Genomic DNA, 8,020 nt, shown 5'->3' with positions numbered 1-8,020 from the left:
GAGATGGGGAAAGGAATAGGTGTTTGGAATAGGGCACCAAAGGGAAAGAGGAGTGGATTGGATGGGTACTTGACGTGGAAGATATGGCGAAGGTAATGGAAGTGAGTCTGCAGTTGGGATACAATGAAGGGGAAGAAGGGGGAGGAGGGGCATGTGACGTGAGAGAAATAGGGAAGGTAATTCGAGGTATCTGCAATGAGGGGAACAATGGAAAGAGGAGTGAACTGGAAAGATATGTGGCAGGGAGGGGAAGAGATTGGTAATGGAAGAGGTATGTAGCGTGGAGGTGAAGGGGACGAAAGGAGTGGAAAGACGAGGGAAATGAGAGGGCTTTGGAATGGGAAGACGAGGGAATGGGGAGGGGGTTGGTGTGGGAAGGTGAGGGGAAGGGAAGGGGAGGGGATGGTGGTGGGGAGGTGCGGGGAAGGGGAGGGGTTGGTGGTGGGAAGGTGAGGGAAAGGGAAGGAATTTTGAGGTGGGGAGGTGAGGGGAAAGGGAAGAGTGTGGGATGGGAAGGTGAGGGGAAAGGGAAGGGGTTTGTGATGGAAATGCGAGAGGATGGGAAGGGGCTCGTTTTGAGAAGACTAGGGGAAGGGGAGGTGTTGGTTGGTGGGAAGACGAGGGGAAGGGACGAGAGGAGCATGTTGTGTGAAGGCAGGAATGGAGTATAAAAAAATCCAAGTTCGTTCAGTCAAATTGTTCACTATTTTGCTCGCGTTTGTCAGCCTTCATGGAGTACCGGGAACGTTGAAGGCTGGCTGAATAAAGCGGTTGATGAGATGATGATTAAGCAGCTCCCCAACATTATTTTTCCTTTCGAGAGACGAGCGGCCGTAAGAGATACCAAAGCGAGCGTCGTAACTGTTCTTCGCCTTCCTTGAATTCCGCATACTTCACTTCCAGCTACTTTTTTTTATATCCTGGCATACTTGGGCCGTGCTATTACTATTACTAACAGAGGAAATTAATATGTTGGATGTAGCCATTAGCCCATATAAATGTATAGAAAGCTCGTAGGGAATGGCTGGGGTCTGGCTGACTGATATTGTTGGAACTGATCTCATGGGAATGGTCTTGGAAGGGAGAGAGTTCGTAATATGGGCGTAAACACACTGTTCTTCTGTCATGTGGGGCATTGTAAAAGGTGGATCCCAGACTCGACCATGTTCGTTTTCCTGTATAGTAATGTAGTCCTTCAAAAAGCAATGTAAAGAAAGTAATGTAGCCCTTCAGGAAACTAATGTAAGAAGAAAAGCGTCTCCTCGTTGGTTCCCTTCCCTGCTCGGCGTGGCGGTAACTGGATGTTGTGATAATGCTTGTAATACCCTTGGCTCTATTTTCGAAAACCGTCACACGAGTTCGCGGGACATCCTTGCCATTCTCATTTGGGTCTCGTCCGTGGCATTGGGGCTCAGTGGTGTGTGGAGCTTAAGAGGAAGCTTCCAGTTAATCTCCTCTGAGCCTCAAGAGGAATCTCAGGGAAGCGAACCAGGAACCAGAAATGACCCACTTTTAAAATGCCTGCCAACCAAAGTACTTCAATTATTTATAAGCAGAGTTTGTATTATAGTCGGGCTGCTTTTGTTTATATATTTGGTCAGGGTGAACTTCCGCATGAGTGGCCTAATATAACCTGATTGTGCATGTTACCGTCCCCGGCCCTCGCAGCACCGTCCACGTCGAGGGGAGGCGCGGCAACGAACAGGATGCAGCCCACCAACATGTATGAGAGTAGTACTTTTCAACGCACTTGTTTACGCTTAAGTTAAGAAAAAAGTGCGTAAAGAGTACGTAAAAAAGTACTCTCTTTTTTGCTCGCTTTTTAATGCGCTTTTTTTATCATCTGTGTGAAAAAGTAGAAAATATTGTAAACTCATTCATGTTGTTGTATATCCAGCCTTGTACGTGTTCCCTCCTTTGAAAGGCTATACACTAATATATGATTAGGCAGCTCAAGGCCAGATGGTCTACACATGATAACTCCTGCGGCCACTATCCACACATCTTCTTAACCTAAATTTGAAACCGAATCGTATTGTCATTGGCCAAACTGCTTAACTACTCCCATTATAAAATCATTAAGTATCTCATTACCTCATCTAACCTTTTTATCAACGTCTGTAGCACCTGAGAGTCTTGCGGCCTCTCATGGCAAGCAGGGCAAACAGCAGCCGATGGTCGCCACCGCACAGGCCAACAGGCGTGCAGGCGGGACTTACCTCGGCTTAGTTTTCCCCCATTTGCTTGCTAAGGAGGGATAACAGCTCATCACTCGCCATTTGTATCACCACTGCTGCAGTCTAACAGGTCCCGCCCAAGCGCCGCCAACCACCCGAGTTACACACACACACACACACACACACACACACACACACATACAGCCTCAACCGCGGACGGCCGTGCGGTCAACCACACCCACGCCTTGCCGCCCCCGCTGTGTGCCCCCAGACCCGAGGCCCACACGCCTTTATGGACCGTGACAGTGCTGGGAGGAGCCTTGGCCGTGAACTGCTGGCCTGGGAAATTAATGTTTGCATCTCATTACTATTGTGTGGCCAGACGTTTAAAAAGCTTACCATTGTGTTTAATTTATTCAGCTACTCAAGCTTAGGACACGTGCCCACAACGAGCTTTTTTTTATTTTTCTCTTGATTTGTCCTTAAGCGTCTTCCTTTAATGTAAAAAAAAAAACTACTTTGTCTGTGTGGATTAAAAACAGGAAAGTTATTTAAGTAAGGGTAAACAATTAAAAAATACTACCATTCTTATTCATCCCTTATCTTCTTTTTACTAGGTCAAGATTCGCGCATTTGACACCTGGATCACCTGCGTTGTAAGTAGGTTGTATCCGGAAGGGCTGCTTGAGGTGTGTGCCAGTGAGTCTCAGCGTCCTAAGTTGTGGCTAGAGTCGCTTCATCGCCAGAGACCATCAAGGCACCGTCGCTCCGTCAAGGTGACTCAACTGGGGCCAGGGGCAGGCACGTCTAGGTTGACTTGTCTGCGTCGGGCTGTTTAGGTACAGTTTTTATGTCCTGCCTTTGTCATATACTGTCTAGAGGTGAAAAAAACACCGGCGAAGGGGACGTCATAAATGTAAACAGATTCCACTTTTTATTCGCTACATGTATATTCGAATGGCGCCTTTGTGCTGTTTATGGCCGGGCGGGAGGCGTCATCGGTAATCTGCTTACTCTTATAATTTAAATGGACCGTGATTCCCATCTTCGTTTGTATTGTGATGTAAATGATCGAGGAGTTTACCGTCTAATGCGATGTTCAAAATTCTGTGTGCGCTGCGGAGGCTGGCGTGGGTGGGCGGCCCGGCGAGGCGTGGGGCGGCGTGGCGAGTCGTGGCGTGGCTCAGCGTGGCGTGGCAGCATCTGGTCGCCTCGCCACACGCCACGACTGCCCGGGACGCTTATGGCCGGCTTAGTTTATCGGGCCTCATATCCGCGGCTTTGTCTACTTGGCTTAGTGTCCCCCGCGCCTGACGGTGGCGGCCAGGCGAGAGTGACCCAGCTTGGAGGGAGGAGCAGCCATTCCCCGCCCCTGGCCAGTCTCTGTACCCCGGCAATGGGCACCCCCGCCCCCGCTACCCCTTTCCCCGCTACCCCATGACCCAGGCACTCTACCCTCGAAGCACAACACCCCAGCATTACCCACGAACGTTGTACCGAGACACTACCCATTAGGCACGGTCAGCACCCCAACACCCCAGCTCCCTAACGCCCCAACACCCCTGCAATATCCCAGCAACTCATCCTCCCAGCACCACAACACCCCAGCTCCCTAACGCCCCAACATCCCAATATTCCAGCAACTCATCCTCCCAGCACCCCAACACCCCAGCCTCCTGATACCTTAGCACTTCAGCACTCCAGCACCCCCAGTATCCCGTCACCCTGAATCCGAGGCACCAAGGCACTCTCTCCCTCAGAATATCATCTTCCCTCGCCTCCCACTCCACAGCGTCCCATTATTTTCACCTCCTCATCCCACCACTGTCCTACACCCACACCACCCCACGACTCCTTGTCTCCCCACTTACTCGCACCCCCCACCCCCCAATCTTCTCTTGCACCCACCACCCCCAATCTTCTCTTGCACCCCCCACCCCCAATCTTCTCTTGCACCCCACCACCACACCACACATACAACACGCACATCACTCTACTACCTCGTCATACATGCCCCCATCTCTCCACTACTTCTCCATCCCTCTTCCACCACCTCACTACATATACACTCCACCATTTTCCACTATGTACACCACTCCACTACCCACTATACACCCCCCCACTATTGTCTACTACCTCTCCACTACCCCTTCACCACCTCACCATACATACACACACCAATTCCACAGCTCACATCCCTCCCTATTTCTCCTCCTCCATCCAGAACCAAGGCACACTACCACTTCTTGCCACCACAATTGACTCTAGAGCACCTTCCAGAGCCACAACCAGTCCACCACTTAGCACCACTTAGCACCACAATAGTCTCGACCCCCATTCAAAACCACACCACGCTAGTACAAGGTTCCGCAGGGTATGTTCTGGGTCCTGATAGGCTTCTTGCTATCCTGGTGGCCACTGCCTCATCAACGACTAAAAATACCAGACGGCGGAAAGCACGCAACTCTTGGTATTGCAAAAAAGGCTTAAAAATAGGTCGTGAAGGAGTGCCTAGAGGAAAAATACCACAGCAAGAGACTTAACTTCTCTAAACACAACACCACATGCATCTATAACACCCCCTCACCCCCCCTCACCCCAACACCCAGCCTTCCCTCAGCGTCCCTCTCTCCTCCTCCCTCCCTCCCTCCCCGCCCAAGCCCAGAGCCTCGTCTCGGAGTGTTGCCGTGTAGGATATGAATTTAACATGAGGCTCTGTAATTAACGTTCGAAGGGAAGAATTCAGTGCAGGTGTGGGTGGGAGGCGAGGTGGAGGCGGCTGCTGGGCAAACGGGAGGGGGAGGGGTGGGGAGAAAGGAAGGTAAGGGGGGATGACAGGAAAGGAAGGGCGTACCAGGGAGGGGAATGGGAAGTGGGATGAGGCAAACAGGCAAACGGAAGGTGGTGGAGGAAGGAAGGGAAGGGAAGGAGGAGGGGATGACGTGGAGGAGAAGGGAGAAGGGGAGAGACAAACGGGAGGTGGTGAGGAAGGGAAGGGGAGGGGAAGGGGAGTGACAGAAGGAAAGGAGAGAAAGGTAGAGTGGAGAAGGGCGAGGGAATGGGAGTAAAAGAGGAAGGGGTATGTAAGGTTGTAAGGCAGGTCGCAGGTAAGAGGTGGAAAAGGGAATGGAAGAGGGGAAATAAAATGGGAGAGAGAAAGGGAAGATAATAGAATAGGGAGGAATGGGGTGGAAGGGAGGGAAGATGGAAGATGCAGAAGATGGGACGAACATTTTTTAAAGGAAGGGGAAGAAACAAGAATGAGGAGGAAATAGAAGGAAAGGGAATGGGATGGGAAAAAGAGGAGAGGTGAGGAGAAGATGAAGGGAAAGAAAGAAAACAAAAAAGGGGGGAAGTGACGAAGGAGGGAATAGGAATAGCAACAGGAAGATGACCTTGAGGGGGAAAATAATCTCAGGTAAGGTGGCTGGCAGGTGTAATACAGGTGTGAAAAGGTGTGTGACCAGGTATGGGATAACTCAAGACGGCTAGTCCGGGTGAAAGGGGTGTCAGGTAGAAAGGGTGTGTGTTGATGTGCAGGATTATGTGTTAGGGTGTTGGGTCAGGAGGGTGTGCATATGTGTGGTAAGGTATGAGAAATGTGTTGGTTAGGTGTTAGGGTGAGCTTTGTTGGGGAAGATGGGTGGGCTTGGGGGTGTAGATTTTATTTTAGGGTGAAGGATGTTAAGTATGGAAGATGTCTATGGATTTTTTTTTACAACAACGGAAGCAGCTCAAGGGCAACAATAACAGGAAACAAAAAGAGGGTAGGTAGGGAAAGGGGAAAGGGGTAGAAAGGGAAGAGGGGGAAGGGGGAAGGAAGGGAACGGGGAATGGGGGAGAAAGGGAAGGTGGATGGGGGAGAAAGGGAAGGGGGAAGGGGGAAGAAAGGGAAGAGGGATAAAGGGAGTAAGGAAAGGGGGGAAAGAGGAGAAAGGAAGGGAAAAAGGAAAGGGGAGAAAGGGAAGGGAGGAGAAAGGGAGGAAGGAAAGGGGGGAGAAGGGAGGAAGGGAAAGGGGAAAGAGGAGAAAGGGAAGGGGGAAGGGAGGAAGGGAAAAGGGAAACTGGGAAAGGGGGGAAAGGGAAGGGGGAAGGGGGGAAGAGAGGAGAAAGGGAAGAGGGGAGGGGAGGAGGGAGACTAAATGATGTTCCTGCCCAAAAACAAAAACATATAAAAAAAAAAACTGGATCGAGGGGCCAAAGACAGGCTCAATTTCGGCTGGAGCTTCGTCTTGGTACTCCCTTATGAAACTGATGTCTTGAAAGCAAATATTTGTTTTTTTATGTTGCCTATAGCGTAAGTAGGCTTTCTTGAGGGATCTCTTGGACGACCCCGTTAATGGCGCAGGCGAAGCTTGTTTATACTCGTAGATATGTTGTCCTGTACACTCGAAGCTATAAAGTATAAACCGTGTCTCGGATGTACCGGGCTGTGGGCTGAGGATGGGCTGTGAGTAAGGGGTGGATGACTTCAGGAAGGTCCGGCTGTGAAAACTGTGCAGAATAGCCCCATGCCCTTTAAGTACGGCTATTGGGTCTGAGGCTTAGGGATGAACATATGAGCATGGGCTGGATAGAGAGGGGGGTAGGGGATGCAAAGGGCGGGATGTGAAAGCTGTAAAGTATGGGCTGGGTAGGGCAGGATAGGGAAGGGTATATAGCGGCACCCTCAGGAATACATGTTAGTAGGGGTACAGGGCGCGCGCATAGGAAGAGGATAGAAGCCTTGCGGATCAAACAGGACCGACCCTATTGCCAGCGAATAAATAAAATGGAGCTTGAGTGTGTGAATAATCAATGTATATACACACACACACACACACACACACACACACACACACACACACACACACACACACACACACACACACACACACGAGTAAGAAACCAAAACCACACACACGTAAAAAAAAAAAAAAACACGCAAAAACAAGACAGGCAGACAGATGGATGCATGCCAGAACACGACAATAAAGTCCCCAAACAACGGTGGAATTAGTCGTTTTATAAGACGCCCAACATACCAGCGCCGCCGAAAACCACATCTCTGACGGAGGGAAGGAGGCGGAGGTATGCAAGGCGCCCTGTGTGGCCTGACGTGGCATGGCATGGAGGGACTGGATGGCTGGGTTACTGTTTGGCTTACTGGCTGGCTTATACTGAGGCATTCCGTGTTGTTGTAGTAGAAGGAAATGCATTGCTGAAGAAGGAAAAGAAGTTGAGTAAGATGAAAATGATGATAATGGGAAGTCTTATACTGGTAGAAGAGGAGGAAAAGGAGGATGAGAAACGAGAGAAAGACGCATAGAAGTGCAAAGAGAAATACAAAGAGGAAAAGGAGGAAAGGAAGAGGAAGAGGAATGAGAAGAGTGATAAAAAGGAGGAAGAAGAGAACGAGATGGTAAGTTTTAAGATGAAGAATATGAAGAAAGAAGAGGAAGAGTGATAAGGAGAAGGAAGAAGAGGACGAGATGGTAAAGATTAAGATGAAGAATATGAAGAAAGAGGAGGAAGAGGAAGGGGAAGAGTGATAAGGAGGAGGAAGAAGAGGACGAGATGGTAAAGATTAAGACGAAGAATATGAAGAAAGAGAAGGAAAAGGAATGGGAAGAGCGATAAAAAGGAGGAAGACGAGGACGAGATGGTAAAGATTAAGATTAAGAATATCAAGAAAAAAGAGGAGGAGGAGGAAGAGGAAGAGTGATAAGGAGGAGGAAGAAGAGGACGAGATGGTAAAGATAAAGATTAAGAATATGAAAAAAAGAGGAGGAAGAGGAATGAGAAGAGTGATAAGGAGGAGGAAGAAGAGGACGAGATGTAAAGATTTAGATTAAGAATATGAA

Source organism: Eriocheir sinensis, chromosome 15, assembly GCF_024679095.1.
Source record: "Eriocheir sinensis breed Jianghai 21 chromosome 15, ASM2467909v1, whole genome shotgun sequence".
NCBI lineage: Eukaryota > Metazoa > Arthropoda > Malacostraca > Decapoda > Varunidae > Eriocheir > Eriocheir sinensis.
Note: the sequence above shows the minus strand (reverse complement) of the source record.